This window comes from Convolutriloba macropyga, chromosome 1, assembly GCF_964194025.1.
Source record: "Convolutriloba macropyga chromosome 1, txConMacr16.3, whole genome shotgun sequence".
Taxonomy (NCBI): domain Eukaryota; kingdom Metazoa; phylum Xenacoelomorpha; order Acoela; family Convolutidae; genus Convolutriloba; species Convolutriloba macropyga.
Genome location: NC_134468.1, coordinates 34,197,850 through 34,219,675, shown reverse-complemented (window position 1 = coordinate 34,219,675; position 21,826 = coordinate 34,197,850). Strand labels below are relative to the sequence as shown.

At 33.8% G+C, this 21,826-nt stretch overlaps 1 protein-coding gene across 2 annotated transcripts in view; it reads left to right on the top strand.

Moving 5' to 3' along the window:
• The window catches only part of LOC142338099 (uncharacterized), a 54,059-nt gene that overhangs the window by 17,783 nt on the left and 14,450 nt on the right, over window positions 1-21,826 (top strand). Inside the window, exon 1 of one of the 2 annotated variants that reach the window (XM_075387758.1) lies at window positions 12,307-13,387. The exons of the other annotated variant lie outside the window; for it this stretch is intronic. The gene's annotated coding sequence lies outside the window, so the exon portion shown is untranslated. Of the gene's footprint in view, window positions 1-12,306; window positions 13,388-21,826 lie in introns of those variants that run through there. 2 annotated transcript variants of the gene reach the window in all.

Sequence of the window (21,826 nt, the reverse complement as noted above, 5' to 3'; positions counted from 1 at the left end):
ACTATTCGGAGTTTTCTTTAAGAGACACATCATCTTTCAATCAGTTTCTTTCAACTGTCCCGTAAGACGGATCCGACAGCGACTAGAGACTCATGACAAAAGGAGGAACCATTGGTAATTAAAATGTGAATCAAGAAAAATAGAAGGTTAGAAATTAAATATGACACATTTTTAATTTCACTACATGATGCAGAGGTGCTGATACAATTTCCATAACTCCAATTTAAAAATTTCCAAATTTTTACCTGATCAAAGGAGTGTATTTTCACTAGAGAATATTGAGTTTTTTATGATTTATCCATATATAATTTTTGCATAAATTTTGATGAAATAAAAAGATAAGAGATCAGAGCTACAGATATCGAAATGGTGCAACGCACCCAAATTTCTAAGGCGTAAAACACATTTCAGGTGCACAGAAACTGCATAACCCTAAAAGCTTCCCTTACTCAACACCAAGGCAATATCACCACTGGTCAAATCTAATGGCAAGTCTAGTTATCAGTACTGATTCAGAGCTATGATCATAACACATTCCAGACCTGTCAGTCTTGTGTAATTCTTGACCAGGATTTGGCAAGTCTTGATCCAATTATTGACCCGGACTTGGCAAGTCTAAATCTAAGTCTTGGCTGTCAAAAAACGCCATGAAAACGCCATAAAGTCCATCAGACACTGAAAAAATGCTACAGTTGGCTTTGTCTAACAATTCTTTGCAAACTCTAATGGCAAGTCTAGGTATCAATACTGATTCAGAGCTATAGTTCTAACGCATTTCAGTCTTTCCAGTCTTGCGCAAGTCTTGACCAAAACTTGGCAAGTCTTAATCCAGTTCTTGGCCAAGATTTGGCAAGTCTAAATCCAAGTCTTGGCCGCCACTCGAAAAGATTTCGTCCAAGTCTCCTCCAAGATTTGGCAAGACTAAATCCAAGTCTTCGCAGTCCAAAAATCCAATTCGTTTTCAGGCAGTCAAAAAAAGCCCTAAAAGTGCAAAAAAACATCAGGTACTCCAAAATACGGCTACAATCAAAGCCGTAGGCTTTCTCTCACAACTTTTCCCTAAACTCACGTTAAAAGCACTCTCATAACACAGTATCGGCTACAATTGACAAAAATACTATAAAATCATCGACCACATTATCTATTTATAGGTAGACAAAAATTGGCAACTTATTCAAAAGAAAAAGACCTTTTTTCATTTTAGACCCAGACCAAGAGAAATTTTAGCTTTTTGAAACATAAATTACGCATAATCATTGTTAAGGTCAAGGCAACAAGAGAACGAGCATCAGATATAGCCTATAATTGAATCGAATCTAAAATATAAAATTTTGACCAAAGTATTAACTGATTGGGACGGGACATAGCTCAACCGATCACCATTGAAAGTAATCTGTACTTGACATCTTTTTTTGTCGAGCAATTCATGAAAAAAACAACGAGTGGTAGCCCAACAGACATTATAAATTAACTATTTTAACTCATAAAATAAATATGCCTAATACTGATTATTATTTCTATTCAGTTATAACTCGAATAATTAAGCATTCTAGAGCAAACTGATGGCCACACTGAGTCACCGACTGAAAATTGAATTTTAGATTGATAAATATTGCTGCTGATGTCGGGTGCCGATCGTTGTTTACAAAGCTCTGTCAATTTTCAACGCGTTGTTTGACAGCACGTGGATGATAAACACTGGTCCGCATGTATCAAAATAAAGGCGTCTTGAGCGTTAGTGTAATTAAATTGTTCTCTTAATTGCAGATAGTTTGCTTAGAGTCAATCTGTATCAGATTGTATCGATTGCTCTCAATATCATAATAACTTGAACAGAACCGTCAAAGAGCGGAAAAAACAAGGAAAATTTTAATCTGCAACGAAAACAGAACTCAATTGCGAGGAGCTCTGTTGGTTACAGGAACCGATGAAGAACAAAGAAATCGATCTATGGCCAATTGCGAGCCACAGAAAGTTAGAGTTGTAACAGATATGGACTCTCAAGGACCAAAGAATATTCCAATCAATGTTTAACCTCTCTTTCCAAAACTTGTTCCAGGTCTAGGAGATGAACTAATAGTTGATTCAAATTCGGAAACCGAAGGATTGCACATCGTTACGGCAATAAACGATAACAATTGTTTCACCAGTTGTCCATTTATCAGCGGATACCATTTGAATAAGAATAATCAGAATTCCAAACTGTACCAGATGCAGCAAAAGTTAGTGAGATGCAGAATATGATGCAAAAGATGGCCGGCGTTGCAGCATTTTACAAGTTTTTGCATCAAGAGCTTCGATTTAACTCATGTATTTAAGGTTGTCCGCGACAAATGATGCAAAAAATGCAAGTCCGTTATTTTTGCAACAGATTTCAAGAATCGCGAGATTCCATGAGACCAACCAAAATGACATTTGCCGGGAATATGAGGCGTAAAGGCCTGCCACCCCATCTTCTAGCCAAAAAATATGTATTTTAGAAATAAACTTGACTGGAAATAAACTTTAGAAATAAACTAACCCAAAATTACTAGAATTATTGAACGAAAAGTTTTTAATGATTCGTGCCGGTTCCATTTTGATAAAATTGGCAAAAGGTACCGACACATGGCAGCTATGGTGCTATCAGTACTTTGTGAATTCTGTGAAATGTGATGCTCCTGCTACTACACATCAGTACATGGCTTGTCATGATTTTATTAACCCATTTGTGATTTTCATTAGTTAGTGTTTTCATCACTGTTCATCTTCGACCTCAAATGTTTATTCAATTCTTCTACAGCCTTCTTCTCCCTCGTTGCATCTTTTTCAGATATTTTTGCAAATCAGTTTAACAAAATTTCAATCTACTCACACAAGCTAATGCACGGAACTTATATATATCACGGAACTTCCGAACCCCTCAATGGCAAAAACGTATCCTACGCGTGCCGTCACACACGGCAGAGGAACATTGACAGAGCTTTGTAAACAACAATGGCCACATTGACAGAGGTTGCGGAAGTGTAAAAAATGATGTGCAACGAGCGACATGTGATGCTGTGACCACCGCCAACCTCTTCAGCATCAGTGAAGACGCCGTGTGTTTTTATAAACTGATCTATGGACATTTAATAAACTGATTTAATGAGTTGTATTAATCAACTGATACGTTTAACAATTGTGGCGTCAACTCACCAATTCTTTATGTCTTTTCTGTACGACTTTCATAGAGGATTTTTTTGTTATTATCAGTATATAGAAGAGTAGAATTTATAGAGTGAGAGAAAGAGAGAAAGAGAGAGAGAGAGAGAGAGAGAGAGAGAGAGAGAGATAGATAGATAGAGAGAGAGAGAGGAGAGAGGAGAGAGAGAGAGAGATAGAGAGAGAGAGAGAGAGAGAGAGAGAGAGAGAGAGAGAGAGAGAGAGAGAGAGAGAGAGAGAGAGAGAGAGACAGATAAGGACTCTCAAGGACCGAGGAATATTCCAATCAATATTGAACCTCACTTTCCAAAACTTGTTCCAGGTCTAGGAGATGAACTAATAGTTAATTCAAATTCGGAAACCGAAGGATTAAACATCGTTACGGCAATAAACGGCAAATAGCAATTTTCTCATCGGTTGTTCATTTATCAGCGCATCCCATTTGAATATCAATAATCAGAAAGCCCAACTGTACCAGATGCAGCAAAAATTATTGAGATGCAGAATTTGATGCAGAAGGTGGCCGGCTTTGCAGCGTTTTACAAGTTCTCGCATCAAGAGCTTCGAATTTAACTCATGTATTTTATGTACATAATGATGATCATATGGGTGACTAATCCTTAATAAATTTCAATGATGTTCATGTTAAAATGTGACATGAACAGTATAATGCCAATACTAAATCAACAGAGTTTTTTTTAAACTGGTTAAGTGCTGATTTTCACTGACTGTAAACTCCGGGTGCTCACAATTTTCCTTAATTTTCTTCCTTTTTCCAACATCTTGAAACAATTCCCCCTTCCCAAGGAAAAAGATTAAAAACACCTACACTCAAAAGAATCCTCTTAAAAATTTCATTATACTGGAAAATTAAGGCTCAATTGCTGGCTATCAAGTTAATGCTTAGCGGTTTTAAATTCGTTCTACATTTTGTTTAAAAGTGCTTCTTAATTTTAAAGTTTTATGTGGCTTGGCATGTCAGGGTTAATCTTTCTTGCTCTTAAAAATCTGTACGATTGCAAGATTAATCATTTCTTGGTTTTTATCTTACCAAGGGGTATCAATTTTCGTTTCACTGGATAATAATTGGATTCTTGATCAATCGCTTCTATTTTCAGATTGAAATTTTTCTTCTCAAGGCTGCTGAAACATTGGGAGCCTATTTGTTATCCAATTTTAGAAGACCAACATATCTACAGTTCGTTCGTCTCAAAAAAGCCACTGCAAACAAATTACTAAGTCACTTTTCCCGCGATCCTTGAATCAGCTTAAGCTGATTTAAGATCTTTCATAAGCACCTTTTTCTCTTGAAAAATTCCTATCCAAATGACTGTCTTTTTGTGTCTACGAAATTCAGCTGAAGGCTCCTTAAAATCTTGAACGACAATCAACTCTTCAGCTCTTATTGCTCAATTGTAGAGAATTAATAGTCCTCATTTAAACTAGGTACTATTCGGAGTTTTCTTTAAGAGACACATCATCTTTCAATCAGTTTCTTTCAACTGTCCCGTAAGACGGATCCGACAGCGACTAGAGACTCATGACAAAAGGAGGAACCATTGGTAAATAAAATGTGAATCAAGAAAAATAGAAGGTTAGAAATTAAATATGACACATTTTTAATTTCACTACATGATGCAGAGGTGCTGATACAATTTCCATAACTCCAATTTAAAAATTTCCAAATTTTTACCTGATCAAAGAAGTGTATTTTCACTAGAGAATATTGAGTTTTTTATGATTTATCCATATATAATTTTTGCATAAATTTTGATTAAATAAAAAGATAAGAGATCAGAGCTACAGATATCGAAATGGTGCAACGCACCCAAATTTCTAAGGCGTAAAACACATTTCAGGTGCACAGAAACTGCATAACCCTAAAAGCTTCCCTTACTCAACACCAAGGCAATATCACCACTGGTCAAATCTAATGATCATAACACATTCCAGACTTGTCAGTCTTGTGCAATTCTTGGCCAGGAGCTGGCAAGCCTTGATCTAATTCTTGAACCGGACTTGGCAAGTCTAAATCCAAGTCTTGGTTGTCGAAGAAGTCCATGAAAACGCCACAAAATCCGTCAGTCACTGAAAAAAACGCTACAGTTGGCCTTGTCTAATATTTTTTTTCGCAAACTCTAATGGCAAGTCTAGGAATCGATACTGATTCAGACCTATGATCCTAGTGCATTTCGGCCTTTCCAGTCTTGTGCAAGTCATGGCCAAAACTTGGCAAGTCTTAATCAAGTTCTCGGCCAAGATTTGGCAAGTCTAAATCCAAGTCTTGGCCGAGACTCGGAAAGATTTCATCCAAGTCTTCTCCGAGACTTGGCAAGACTATATCCAAGTCTTCGCAGTCAAAAATCCAATTCGTTTTCAGGCAGTCAAAAAAGGCCCTAAAAGTGCAAAAAAAGACATCAGGTACTCAAAAAAATGCTACAATCAAAGCCGTTGGTTTTCTCTCCCAACTTTTCCCTAAACTCATGTTCAAAGCACTCTCATAGCACAGTATCGGCTACAAGTGACAAAAATTTATAAAATCATCGACCACATTATCTACATAAGGAAGACAAAAAATGGCATGTTTTTTAAAAGAAAAGGCATCAATATTGACCCTTTTTTTCATTTTAGACCCAGACCAAGACAAATTGAGCTTTTTGAAACATAAAGTACACATAATCATTGTTTAGGTTAAAGCAACAAGAAAAATATTAGAGAACGAGCATCATTTTGAATCGGCTCTAAAATATGAAATTTTGACCAAAGTATTAACTGATTGGGACGGGACATAGCTCAACCGATCACCATTGAAAAAAATCTGTATTTGACATCCTTTTTTGTCGAGCAATTCATGAAAAAAACCAACGAGTGGTAGCCCAAGAGACATCATAAATTAACTATTTTACCTCATAAATTTGGTTATACCTCAAACTGATTATATTATTATTCGATTGTAACCCGAATAATTATAGCATTCTAGAACAAACTGATGGCAACACTGGGTTACCGACTAAAGGCTGGAAGAATTGGTGAATTTTAGATTGATAAATATTGGTGCTGATGTCAGTCCCATTAGTGTTCTGAGCCAAAATTGGGTTGATTGGGCATAATTTCGTACTACATGCTCTCAAGCTAGCTAGGGAATCATTACTGTGTTCTCTTTTTTGACAATAGCGCCACACCTTGATTTGTTTGACGTTTAGTAAATCTAAAAAATGCAAAATTTCTTTGATTTGAGCAGTTTTCGGGCTGTGATTCGACTGAAAATTGTTGAAAATGGCTGAAAACCTGTTGAAAAACCACCTCCTCTGACCCCCGGGTTGATCGTTTTGGATGGTTGTGGGTTTGTTACAAGCATCGCAGGAAAGTGGCTAAAATTTCATACAGAAGTCGTGTCACATCACAAAAATCTTTGCGTTTCGAATTTGACTTGGAAATCAACTTGCAAGTGTTACCCAAGGTTTGGAAAGGACTTGTACCGCTCGTATTTAGAGTCGCCTATAGTTAAAAACGATATAGGACTTGCACTTAGACTTACCTACTATTGATTTAAACGCTATTTCGGTATGGGGTTGCAGTCCTTATATAATTTTTTTGCATAAATAATCTCTGTTTGATAATGAAAAAAGTACTATCTCTTTTTAAATTTTTTAAATATTGACAATATTTGAAGCTAAATTAGCACCCCATTAGTCAACCCACATTTTATTCAGTTTTTGACCTGAATTTTTGATGGCGAACAAACTCTTGCACAGATAAGGGCCATTCGTTATTTCATTTTGCTGAACGTTTGTTCAGAGGACCTTTTTTTAAAACAAATATTAGCAAATATTTGTAACTCAACTTTAAATCTTTGACCTGACTTTGAAATTGCTCAATTTTGCAATAATTCCTTGCTTAGGTGGTGGGATTCAGTTTTGTTATTTTATATTGTGAACTTCAAACAGCACAAATGCACAATTAAAAACTCCAATATCGTCAAAACACACTGCCTGTATAGATACAAAGAGACTCACCTTTTTTGTTGTGTTTTTGTAGCTGTTTTTATATTACAGTTTTCTTTGAAATGTGTCGGTTTGTGACAAATTGTTTACATCGCATATGAACGGCGTTGTATCTGCTATTAAATAAATTTTACACAAATTGGCATAACAGAAAAAGAATCCCATACTAATAGGCAATTCTAAAATTTTGGAGCTCAAAATTAATTCGTATATATTTTTTTCGTAATAGCAAACTGAGACATCGTTAAAAAACATTTTGTTTATCACTTTTTTATTGCTTTTTTCTTGGAGATTAGGCGCCTCTCTTTACATCGAGTGTATCTCTTGTTGATTTGGTACGCAAGGTGGATAATGATCGGACCTTTGAAAAGTGATCGAAAAAAGTTATGGCTACGCTAGTTTAATATAATTAGATTAAATTAAAACTTCAGGATTAAACTTCAGTTGAGTGTGAGTACGTTTTTATTTAAGCGAACTAATATCGTGACATTTGTGAGGTTAAAAAACTGGTGAGAGCAACCAGATTCAGTGAGTTTGAGTAAAAACTAATGTAACCTAAGAAGAGGAAAACTGAAAGTTTTTTTTTGCAAAATATTATGCAAAACAATTTGTCAAAGTTACAGTAAACCAATGAAATTTTAAACCTAATTTTGGTTCATCTGGCCAACATAACCCAGTTTAGGAGAAATTAAAGGTCAAGTCCGGTGAGCCAGTTCAAGTTTTCTGTAGTTTTGATTTTAAGTGATGAGGTGAAAAATTATAGCACTTTTTGAAGGGACTTTGATTTGCAATGGTATTTCCTGTTTTCTACGACGAATAATTTATTCAATTGAGAAAAAAGTTTGCAAAATAACATTTTGCATAACACCTAAGTTCCAATGATGGTTAATGATCTTACTAAAAGATAAAACAATAAAATTTTTTGTTCCGATTTATGATTCCTTGTTTTTTTTTGCAGAAAAGTTTGAAAAATTAGAATGAGTAAGAAAAATCCAGCACAATTTGTTCTGAGTATAAGGTAATTTAAGCACTTATATGTCGTGGGAACATTTGGAAGATTACAGGTTTTTGAGAGTTAAATTTATGAGATTAAACAAGCATAAACATTGCAAAAAGCAATTTTATATTCTGAAGCATCACAATGCTAATCAAGCAACAGGGAAAATTTGACGAGTCGAAAATGGGATGCCATTGAGGAAACAATCTCGTTACAATACGGTTGAAAATACCCCGTAACATTATTTTCTCACTTGGAAAATTTGTGGTTTGAAAAAATAATTCAGGTTAGCAAACATTAAGAAATATTAATCTACATAATTCTAGACGAATTATGTAGATTAATACTTCATAGCTTTTGCTAACCTGAAATATTTTTTCAAGTGAGAAATTAAGGTTACGGGATATTTTTGACCGTTTTGTAACGAGATTGTTTCCTCAATAAACAATAAGAATAAAAAGTATTTTTTTATGTTAGAGTTTTTGTTTGGATCATTCATTAACTGTTTTTACTTTAAATAGACGGAGAATCTAACTAATTTGATTTTATTTTCCCCTCATATTAAAAAAATAATCCGAAAATTTTTATATCATTTGTATTCTCTTCACATCTCTTCATGTTATCACCTTTTTGTATTTACAAGTAGAATAAATGACCATTAAGTTTTTAGGAAAACTTTGAGGTAATTAAAGGAAACTAAATTAATGGGATTCCGTTTCAGGGCAGCTGTTTTTTTATTCTTTTGTCTAAATTTTCAACGCGACCAGGCTTGTAACCTAAATTTTAAAAGCATCTTTGAGCTCGTAAAAGTATGGTAATAAGCCGCTTTGATCGTGCCAAAACTTAAACACTGGAACACTTGAGCGCACAAGATTGTTCGGCATTTAAAATCACATTTTCAAGAAACATAAAAAAGTCACACCAAGAAGTCATCAACCTCAGTTAAAAAATGTCATAACATCGAACGCAGTAATTTGCTCCTGTTGGACTGTTTTACATCTGGAATTATCGAACGCTGCTGAATTTCTCACAAACTCTATCATTATTATCTTGACAGATAGCCCAGTTTGAGCCGGAAAGTTAATGGGAACTAAAAATGTACTACATCTGAATCAAGATCGTAAGTAATTGTATTTGAAATAAAAATAAGTAATGAAAATTTTGTGTACAATTTATAGGTAAAGGATTGGAGATAATTCTGGCCATGAACGAGCGCAAGCCTAGGCATATGTACTTTTCAACGCACAAATATAGTACAAAATATTTGACCGCAGAAAAGTCTCAACATAAGAGTTTTTCGACTGGAGCATTCTGGACAAAGACATACTCAATTGGAATCTTCCTGGCATGCCTACATCATCTCTTGGTTAACTTGTGTGAGCTTGTAAATATAGGGAAGTGATATTCCCAACAAAATTCATCGCTTTGTATGATTTAATCGGAAACTTTCAATTTCTAACAACTAAAGCAAGCTCCATCAACCCGGAAAATCACTCTCACTTAATTTTGTAAACGAAAAATGATACCACATTTTAAAGCAAATTACTTATAATGATGAGGGGTTCGCTAACTGAACGTCGATTCTGAATCAGTACCGAATCAGTGAAATTGCATATCCTGTTTCAGTACTGTATCAGAAATCTGATCATTTCATTTTTTAGACCTGCCACGTCTTGAATCAAGTTTTAAACCTTGACAAATCTTGAGCAAGTCTTGGCCTATTTTTGACAAATCTTGAGCAAGTCTTTGCTGAGACTTGACAAGTTTTGAGTCGATACTTGAGCACAGTTTTTAGTGTTCGTTTTCTTTCGTTTCGTAATGAAAGAAAAAGGCGGCGATTTCCATTGATTTGCTGTTAATATTCTCCAGAGTGAAAATGGAAGAACAAGAACAGCGAGCACTTCAACAATCTCACGTAACACAGAACAAAAACTCAGATATCGTTTAAATATACCAGTTATGGACATTTTTTGTTGAACTTCGTGTGAACATATGGGACAATTTAAATTAACCGAAGATCATATCAAAAATAACTACGTCAAAATAAAAAATTTCTTGAAAAAATCTAACCAAAATTGGCTAATTTTGAAATGCAATAATAATGTTATATTATCTTATCAAGACTCTGCTTTGCCGAATAACAAAGCAACAATCAATAATTGCTAAGTCATGGTGAAGTCTTCACAAGTCTGAAAGCTGGAAACAATACGTGATCGGTACGGATTTGTCAATTTAAGACGCGTATTTCACTGGATAAGTACTTATCAATACTTGAAACTTGTTCTGGTTTTAATCAGCCCCGTCAAATTTGTGCATATAGCCTATAAAAATGTGACCCTCACACATACACACACATACACTCATACAAACACGCACACGCACACACACACAGACATGATAACACATATACACACACGCACATGTACAGACAGACACACACATAAAAACACTGATACACATGGACACACACAAACATACATTCACATACACACCCCTAGTTGAGAAGACCGAGCAAAGCGACGCGAGAAATGTTCGGTATGTTCGGTTTTCTAAGTAAGAAATGGTCGGCATGTTCGGTTTGTTCGGTAAGATCGGTTTCAAATGAAAGAAATTGTCGGTATGTTCGGTCTAGAAAGTAAGAAAGCTTCGTTATGTTCGGTTTTGCAAGAATCGGTATGTTGGGTTCGGAGTGTAAGAAAGACTTGGTATGTTCGGATCAGCCAGATTCGGTATAATCGGTTTCAAACGAAAGAAATTGTCGGGATGTTCGGTCTTGAACGTAAGAAAGCTTCGGTATGTTATGTTTTGCAAGTTTCGGTAGGCATAACAGGAGTTGGTCTGTTTGATTAATAGACGTTAAAAATGTTTGCTGTTTTTGGTTTCATAACTGAGAAATGGTCGGTATGTTTGGTTGACAACTCAGGAAACCTTCAGTACGTTTTTAGCGAATATTGATATACACGAGTCTCCCGGGTCGAGGTGTCTCCGCTAAAAATAGCTAAGAGATGTAAGGTTTGCGGTGAAATTGAATAAAAATTATAAGATTTGCGCTCAATGCAATCAATGCGGTGAAAAAAAAAAACATTCGCCGCTAAAAATCGCAATTCTTAAAGAAAGTCACCGCAAAATTCGCCGCTAAGCTGATTTCACGGTTAGTATATCAGTAAGCTGCTTTTGTTTGCCTTGCTGGCTGCTTTCTTCATTCGTGCTGGTTAAAAAAATATTTACTGCCAAACTTGAAAAAAAATCATTTTTTAAGTTTCATATAGACTTTAGAGTCGATAACGTGTTTCAAATACTCGTTTTCACAACACACACGCACACGCACGCGCACACACATACACACATACGTGTTATGTAAAAACGTAGTATATGCATTTGTGGGTCATAAACAGTAGATCCAACTATGACAATCACTTTCCTTACGCATGTGACAAAAGTTGCTTTGCTGTTAAATTAGAAATTGCAGTAACACCAACTTTTGAGTCATATAGTACCCTACTGGTGTAGGGCGAATTAATAAATTCTGTTAAAGTACCTCTCAACAAATAAGTCGAGTAAAGTGTTACCTCCATTGCAAGTTTCAGAGTTCAAAGTTTCTGGACCTTTAATTTATATCCTAAATCTAAGTTTCACGTAAACTTGGTCCAATTCCTCGGGCGTGTGTCAACTCTTGAACTCCCAAAAGTGGGTCTTGTAAATAAATTGCTGACTAACCTAACTTACTCAATTTTATACGCTATTCATTTTCACATATTACTTGTATTCCTGAAAAGATATAGAGGTTAATCGTCTGAACAAGTGAACAAGTTTTTTGGCATCAAATTAAGGTAGTAAAAATTACCAATACTTGTTCAGATTGTTTTTAGCAGGTCAGCCTCTTTTGACCAGATAGTGAATCTTGAACAAATTTTCAGTGCCAACATTGCATTCGAGACCAACAAGAACAAACAATGAGCAAATATGAGAATAGTTTAAACTAACCGCGTTTTTCTTTCATTTCCTTTATTTATCTAGCCACGGAATGAATACGTTTTTTACTCAGTACATAGCTTAAGTTGGCAAGCTTTTAGCTTTTTGATTGTTTTTTTAACTTTACTATTTACTTTTTGAGGTTTTATTATAAATAATCAAATCATCTGGCTTCTAAACACCAAAGAACTCTTATATAGGTCAATAAGTTGCCGCCGTTTTCTGTTCTGATTTCATTTCAAAGATGCTGGTTAATTCTTTCTTCAGCTCTGTAATTTGACACAAAATTGTCAAACAATTACACACAAAACACAACTGCTGCTGAACAAACTATCGATACTGCTGAAATACAATTTTGAATAATATGATGGTCAAACTAATAATATAGATTAATTTTAGGACAATATATAATTTATAGTTCCTGAAATAGTGCAAAATGCCATCAAAAGCTGATTAAAACCAGAACAACAATTAAATCGTTATCTATTTATTATTTGAAGGCAATATAGTACCATTTGTGTTAGCATTACTTTAAAAGTTGGACATGAAAGAAGTCTTAATGAATTGATACTTAAAATTGTTATTAAAAACATCGCCGCTGTTTCTTCACTTGTAGCACTTCAAATCTTCAAAAAGAAAATCTGCTTTGATTTGTTATTTTATTTATTAAACCATTCAACAGTAACAGAATCAAACCTTGTCGCCTTTCAATGTAAAATCAATCGAAATCCGATTAAACCTTCATTTTCAATTTCGAATCTTAAATTACATCATAGAAAACAACACAATAAGACGCTACTTTATAATTTTGTCTGTTTAATTATTCTTTTGTTCAGTTGGCCCTTTCCTGTTCTGCTTTGTTTTGAAGACATTTGACTCTTAAATGTCATATTGTGTGGTCTTATTTTGCAGGATTTGTTTAAGAAGTATTATTTATTTGAAAACAGAAAACGAAAGAATGATAGAGTTTATAAAATCTGTTTGTATTCCATGGTTTATGTTTGGGGATATGCTTAAAATCATAAACTGGGAACGATGTGGTTTCAGCTGAACACAAAAGGCGATCTCCTTTTTTTATTGTTTAACTGGAGTTTTTTTATTTGTATAACGCGTGTCATATTTTGTGGCTTTTGACAGTCATATCCTATTGAGAATACAGTTTCCCTTGTGACCGAAAAACGGGTTTGCTATATGTGCAAACCGTGGGCGGAGATCATTGTTCAAATTTGCTGTGAGTACAAAATTGTTACAATAATTAAAACGGCTCTGAAAAATCTATAATCAATCCTTCATCAAAACAATTGCTGACAACTGTTCTGTTTTTTCAATATAGAACATTGTGGAGTTGACAAAGAAAAAACTAACGAAATCGGTTGTGTTATTCATCGGTACTACCGTATCAAACCCCCAGAGTCTATCAGGCGTGATTCAGAGAATTTACAAAAGAGATGCCAAGACTTGAGTAGGGGCCAAGACTTGGGACCTCTCTGAGCAGAAAGAGGCCAAGACTTGGTTTTTTTCTCAGTAGAGTTAAGCCTGACATCAGCAAGATAGGATGTTTTTCATTTAATGAGGGCAACTTTTTGAAAATTTTTGCACTCGATTTTAAGTTTTGCACTCGATTTCTAAACTCCATGTGGAGTCCATGCTGTCAAACCTGGAGATCTCCCCAACCCAGATGGAGCCCATTTGACAGGCCCCCAATTCCTGGATTTGACATCCAAGACTTGGGGGCCTCACTTGGCAGAGAAAATTTAAGTTTTAGGTTTCTCTGTCAAGTCTTAGAATCGGTTTCTGCTCCTCACGTTCAATGATTTATCAAATATCCTCGTAAGAGAAGTAAAAAGTAAGTGCTTTAATTTCAATCGAGGCCATTTTTGTTGCTGTATTACCATTTTTTGACGATTGTTTGATCAATTTCTGACGACTTCCCGATCAATTTCTAACAATTCTCCAGCTATTTTTGTTAATTTCACGACCGTTTCTTCTAATGATTTCGCTGCTATTTTTGGCGATTTTGCCGGTTATTTTCGACAATTTGCCGGTTAGTATCCGACAATTTCCCAGCTAATTCTGAAAGTTTCCCTGACCAGTTTTGACCATCTCCAATCTTTTTGAAGTTTTCCCGGCTATTATCTTATGATTGATTGACTGTTGTTGACGACTTCCCTCACAATTTCTGACGAATTCTCAACGTTCTCAGACAACTTTTTGGCAACTTTTGAGCGATGTACCAAAACCTGGTAAGTAGAATTTGGAAAATCGTAAGTGGACCAATTCTGGCAATTGTCAGATTATGAAATCAGAACGGGTTCAAGTCTGACTAGCTTAGAAACTTAGATCAATCTATGAATCGTTAAGGATCCAGATTTAAACTTAATCAGCAATGAATTGCAAGGAGTTACAAGCTGTCATTAAACAATGCCGATGAGTTGTTCGATCACGCGAAGCTCCGGTTGACGGACATACAAGATTTTCCGGTAAGGATACCAGGTCATATCTGCCTTGTATCTTTTCCTGGTGACATGAAAACGAATTTAAAATGTTTTCAGAAAGCACAAACTGCCACACATGTGACGTTCATTTGTCTTGAAGCAAGTTAGATATAGTTTTTATGGCTCATTAACTGAAGATCGCATTTTCCTGTTTATTTGCATAAAATCATACATGAATTCGTGAATGCCAAGTTATCACATGAGGATGATATTATGAAAGAGCAAATCCGTCTGAAAATCAATCAGATTAAAACAATTATGATTCAATATTGTAGAGTGAATTGATGGTAGTTTTAAGCAGTTTTTATTTTATCCTGCTCATCATACTAGTCCATAAATCTTTGCATGGTTGAACTGCATTCAAACAATTACTAGCTAACAGAAATCTAGAAGCTCAGATTACCAGAAAACATACTTGAACGTAATGTTTATCAGGGAACAAGACAAGGGATTCCTATAACCTGTGATTACATTGTTTCTCGAGACCAAAAAATATTTAGTGCATTGCAAGTATAACAAACTGATTCCGAAATATATCCTAACACGGCGGCTCGTTAATGTGCGTTCGCACATGATGTTCCGACCCGAGCTCATCTACATTGCTGACTAAATTGTCAACCAAATGAACAGATAAAAAAAAATGTTTGAGTTTAAAACAATCGTTACACAACATATCTACTAATTGAATTACATAATGCAATGACTCATTACAGCGCCAACGTGATCTGATATTAATGAAATTACGCGACAAATAAAACAAACAACAAAATTAGCAAAACCAAAAATTTCAAGGCAAAAACGGAATATCTAAATTCAAAAGCACCTAGTAACAACGTCAAAAAGCAGTCAGATAAAACCTTAAATACACAAGTTTACTTTTTCCTAACTATACACAAGATTGAGAGTTTTCTTAATGAGACTAGGTAACAAGCCGACAAAAGGAACGAACAGTGAGGCGAAACTTATAAATTAATCAATTTTTTTTACACCGAGAAATTTCAAAAATCTTAAAAATCATTAGCTTTTAACTAAATAATCCCTGATAAATTACTACTGAAAAAATATTCAAAAACCAAAAATACCTGTCTGTGGTTAGACTAAGCCATAGAAAAGAACACAAAAAGAAATTCAAAAAATTATAAACGATTTGCGAAAACAAAAACTAATGCAACCATTAAAACCATTAGCTATCATGTAAATATTATTAATTTTTATTTCAATCGTTATTTCTCCTAATTCAGCTGAAGGATTTACACTGAGAGATTAAATAAATTTATTTGGGCGACATTTTAAAACCATTGGGATCTGTTATTACGCGATTGTTCTGAAAGTTGAGAAAAACAAACACAAAAATTGGCCATTCAATAAACGTTCATAAAAACGCATATTGTCCAACAAACAAAATATTAGCGAAAAATAATATCAACTGATATGTTATTTCTTGAAATACAAGAAATTGAATGGGACCTCTCATTGATGAAAATAAGTTAGAATTTGACAAAAGAACAACAAAAACTAAAAAAAAAATTTGGAAAAATATTTCAAATTGTTTATCATAAACTCTAAGACTACTCGCTATAAACTGACTGCTCCAGGTAACATCAATCGTTCAATCCTTAATTACCAGCCTATGACACCCGTCATCAGTTTACGGCTACCTAAGAACAAGAACAGCAAATTCAAGAAAAAATTGAGCGAGAAAAGTGTTAAAGGCATTAAAAAAATGAACTTTTCTGTAAAAACTTTTCTATTTTCTATTATTTTTCAAGAGCAATGGGATTTTTCTTCTTTATCAAAAAATCAACAAATATGAATAAATACATTAGAACCACGAAATTTTCGAGAAAACACGTATTATCAACGCCATTAAATTCATTAGCTTTCAACGGAAGCCAGTAAATACACTAAATTATGCCTCGATGGGTTAAAAAAATTGTTTGCCAATCATATTTCATCTTTACGACCTTACAGCAGGTTATTGACTATGAACACAACAACAGAGACAGACAATAGCTAAAAATTCAGTAGAAAAGTGCCAGAAGAAAATGTCGAAGCAATTCAACTCGTAAGCTCTTCACCGAAAACTTTATCTATGATCCGTTGAACTTCTTCCCTAAACCAATGGGGACTATCAGCAGTAGGCTGATGTAATAAGTTTTCAAAAGGATCCAAAAATAAAATAAGGGTACTCGAAAATTTAAAAAAATTAAGAAATCTCGTGTCATTGAAGTTTTAAAACTAATAGGTAGAAGATAAAACTGCTAACCAGATTAATTTTGGCTGCAGAAGAACGGAAGGGGATTCTGTCAGTACTGACATTGACCGAGACTTCAAGAAAAAAATTTAGGATTGGTTAATGTTCAAAAAAATTTTCGAAAAATTATTTTTAAACTCTTAACAGTCATTAAATTACGCTCAGATATAACCCGATGGGAGAGAAAGGTTGTTTGTTGTGCGTAGATAAATAACAATTATCACAATAAGTCTTATGACTGTGAAAACAATAACAGAAAAACAAAAATTCAGTAGAAAAGTGCGAGAAGAAAGTGTCGAAGCCAATTAAACCATTAGCTTTTCCATGAAAGATTTATCTGTGATGCATTGAATGTCCTCTCTAAGCCAATGGGGCTAGAATTATTCTTCGATAATGTGTAAAATCTTTGGATAATGTTATAAGAGTTCAAAAGTAACCAAAAATACAAAAATATCAAAAAAAAATTAAAAAAAAAAGAATTGAAATCTTGTGTCATTGAAGTCATATTACCAATAGTTAGAAGATAAAACCGCTAACCAGATTAATTTAGTTGCAATAGAAAGCAAGTGGGTCCTATCAATACTGACACTGACTAACAGTTCACGAAAAAATTTAAGATTTGTTAGTGTTCAATAAAATTTTTCGGAAAATTTTTTTTTAAATTCTTAACAGCCATTAATGTCAATAGCTTTCAACGGAAGTCAATAAATTCACTCAAAGGGTGTACATGGGAGTAAATTTATGTTGGTCATGCATAGGTAATCAATATGATATCACAATAAGTCTTATGACTATTAAAACAACAACAAAAACAGGCAAAAACCAAAAATTCAATAGAAAAGTGCGAGAAGAAGGTGTCGAAGCCTTTTAAACCATAAATTTTTCTATGAAATTTTTATCTGTGATCTACTGAACATCTTCTGTAAGCCAATGGGAGATATCAATACTTGGATAATGTGATAAGATTTCAAAAGTAACCAATAATACAAAATTATCCAAAATTTTTTGTTAATTTTTTGAAATCTTGTGTCATTGAAGTCATAAAACCAATAGTTCGAAGATAAAATCGCTAACGAGATTAAATTTGGTTGCAGTAGGAAAGAGGAGGGTGCTGTCACCCATGAACTGACTTACAGTTCACGATAATAAATTTATGAGTCTTTAATGTTCAAAAAAAATCGAAAAATTATTTTTTAAATCTTAACAGCCGTTATCTGTCCCATCAAAGCACTAGATATGTTCACTTAATGCTCAGTATGGAACAAATTACACTTTTGGTCAATGAATCCATGCCATAGGACTCCAAAAAATTAGTAAAACCTCAAAAAGAAACTAAAAATTTCATTTAAAATTACGAAAACTCAGAATCGAAGCCAAAAAAAAACATGAGCAATTCATTGAAAACGATGTTTTCTGTTCATTGGGCTTCATTTGAATGTAAAGGAGGTTTGTCATTAATAGAACCTCAATATAAAAAGAAATTTGTCTCTAGGTGTTTTAAAAAAAGCAAATAAGAGAAAAATTTTAAAAAGAGACATATAGAATTCGATTTTTTTGATAGTGAGCTTCCCTATGAGACCAGAACTAGTTTTTTGTATCGCATTTAGTCTATTAGGAACACAAAATCGGTCCATTTTCGGCGTGAAAATTAATTTTGAAATACTATTTTCATAGAAAAAATTTTAGTTTTGAGAAAAATCACACTAAAAGTGAACAAATGTCCCTTGTTTACACAAAATTTCAATCCTCGATAACTCCTCGAAAAAAACGAAAAACAAAAAATCTTTTTAATTTTGAATTCTACGCTGGGCCAGCTTTTTAATGATACCACTCACTTTTCTCTACGACGAATATATCGATCGGCCAAAAATGACTGAACAAAAAAAAACTCGTTTGAGTATATAGTTCCTCCCCCCCACAAGTGGGGTCGGAACAACAAGGAGGCTCAGTAATTGGCAATTGCACATAAGGTTCCGACCCCACTCATCCACAATTTTGACATAATTCTCCAGCAAATGAAGAACAGATAGAAAAAACAAAAATTCAAGTATTTTTCAAAAAAATTGTTGTAAGAACAAAAATATAGCCTCAAAGCAAATAACTCAATGGAGTAAAAAATGATGCAAAAAATTATGGAGATTTATCAATATTAAGAAAGCGAGTCAAGACGAACAGCAAAATTTAACAACAACAATAACAACAAACATTAATTACATCAAAAACTTTATGTCCGTTTGAAAAAACAAAACTTAATAACAAATATATAATATAGCCGGATACAACTGAAAATAAACAAAAATCTTGTAATTCGCGAGAAAAGATATAGGACCAGTCCATAATAAGTCTTGGTAACAGTTAGACAATAGAGAACAAAAACAGTAAAATTGAAAAATTCGCTTATAATTATTGAAAACAATTAAATTAAAAGTCAAACCGTTAGAAATCAATTCAAATATCCCATAGGGTTACAATTACCAATGCTTCTATATTAGAAGATTAACAAATGTTGGTATTACATTGTTTATGCTGTTACAAAAAGAACAACAAAAAGACAACAGACAAAAAATCGTTTAAAATTTGCCAGAAAACGCTTTCGAAGCCGTAAAGCCATAATTTGGCCTCCAAAGGTTTGATTACACCTTCATTGAATACTGATGCGGCAATAAGTGACCTCTTTTTTTTGAAACTAGTCAACAAGTAGACAAAAAAGGGAAAAAAAGGCAAAATTAGGTTACAATTGTTTTTTTTACCACAAAATAAATGTTTCCAAAGTCATGGAAGCCATAATTTACAAAATGAAATAAATAAATAAGTTGGTTTATCTTTCCTATGAGACATGCAAATATCCAGAATATGTCCTACGTCTATAAAAACGAACGTCAAATATGACAAAAATCAAAAAATAAATTATTTTTTTTGTGAAAAAACTGTGTCGAAGCCTGTAAAGGCATATCGAATTCTTTAAAACATTAGATTTTGTGGTACCAATCGGTTTTGGCAACAATAATGTCATATTTGGCCTGTAATTAATAAGACTAAGTTACAAACAGACAGAAAAAGGAACCAAAATGCGAAATTAATGTGTTTTTTTTAATTTTTGAAAACAATTGTTTTCAAAGTCAAGAAAGCCATCGGCTATCTACTAATATCAGAATATCGGCTCATCTATTCTTCCATGAAAACCAATGAGTTGGGTTACTTGCACAGGATATTTCATACAACTAAAAAGACAGAGTGAAAACGACAGTTAAAGACAAAATTAAAAAGTTCAAATCAATTCTTCGAGAAAGTAGTGTCGAAGATGTTAAAGCCGAAATTTAAATCTTTAAGGATTTTAGTATTCACAGTAGTGCCTTATTTTGATTGCCAATAATGTGATATATGAACTGTCAATAACGTGATAATGCGACAAAAATAGAAGACATGAAAAATGAGCAAAAAGCTAAAAATTAAAAAATTGTTAAATCTAGTAGTATCAAAGCCAGAAAACCATAACATGAGGCGTAAAACCTCAATAAAGAATGAATTTGAATTCAGTAGAAAGAATAAGCATTCTTTCATTGCTGACACTAAGCTAAAAGTTGACAAAGTAACAAAAAAGGGAGGCAAATTTCAGAATGACATTTTTTATTTTAAACTCAAATATTTTTAAAAGTCAAAACGGCCATAAGCTTTCAAGTATCAAATTAGATGCATTAATCTGGAGCTGGTTAGGAAGCCAATTGGACCTATCACTAGTAAGCTTTGATTTGAAATGTTCTGTTATTTAATTAACATAAAAAAAAATAGAATTTTTCTTTATAAAAATGACCGATTGATTACAACCCAAACTATTTTTGGATTGTAACAGTCCAAGAATGGTCCAAAACTAATGCTTTTTGTACATTCAGAAGACTTAATTTTTCGAATGTCACGGATATAGATGTTTTGTTAGTTAAAAATTCAAAATTAAATGCTGCGATTTTGATATTCAAAGAGTAAATTTAGCAAAAAACGACAAAGTTTTAATTACAGAGCACTCTCAACGGATGTTGAAGTAGCAATTGCCCCCTTTGGAATCAGCAGAAAAGTTTTGATTACGGAGCACTTGCAACAGAATTTGCAGGAGACAAAGCCCGCTTTTGAGTCTACGAAGATTGTGTTAGTGGTGTTTGGTTGTGCACTTCCTGCAATTTTAATCAAATTGGACTGAAGATTCTTAATTTGTTCTGTTTTAGATGAAAAAGTCTGGATTTTGAAATATTTAGCCAAATTTTTTGACAAAAAAATTAATAGAAATAGCCCACAGTTTTATGTCCTTAAAAATAAAATCAACAAGGCTTTCTTAAAAAAATCTAACAATTTTAGCAAAGTTGGCGAAATTTTTCTGTCAAAATTCCGAAAAAGGTAAATAAAATCAACGGAACTCATTCTATTTTCTCAAAAGTTTAAACCTCGGTAACTCCCTGTAAAAAAGGAAATTAAAAAAATGTTTTTAATTCCATATTCTACGCTGGACAAGCTTTTAATGATACCAGTCTCAACTCTCTACGATGAATATATCGATCGGCCGAAATTGACTGTCAAAAAAAACCATTTGAGTATATAGTTCCTTCCCCCCCCCTCAAGAGGGGTCGGAACAATTATCGCTGAATGGTCATACATGACTTCCTTGTACTCAAGCAAAAAAATTTCATATTTTTTTGTTTTTATACTGTAGTCATACCATGCGCTCCCTGCAATCACAATTTTCTAATTGCCTTCTCTTTTTAGGCACCCTATTTCCTACAAGGACCATATGTTAGCTCCCAATAATTGGCGTTTTCTCAATAATAACAGAATCACTGACGATATCTTAGTAAATATATGAAGATCGTACGAAGGGATCGCATGAGATGTGTCTGACGTAACTGATTTTTTGTAAGTACGGAGTAATAGTGAA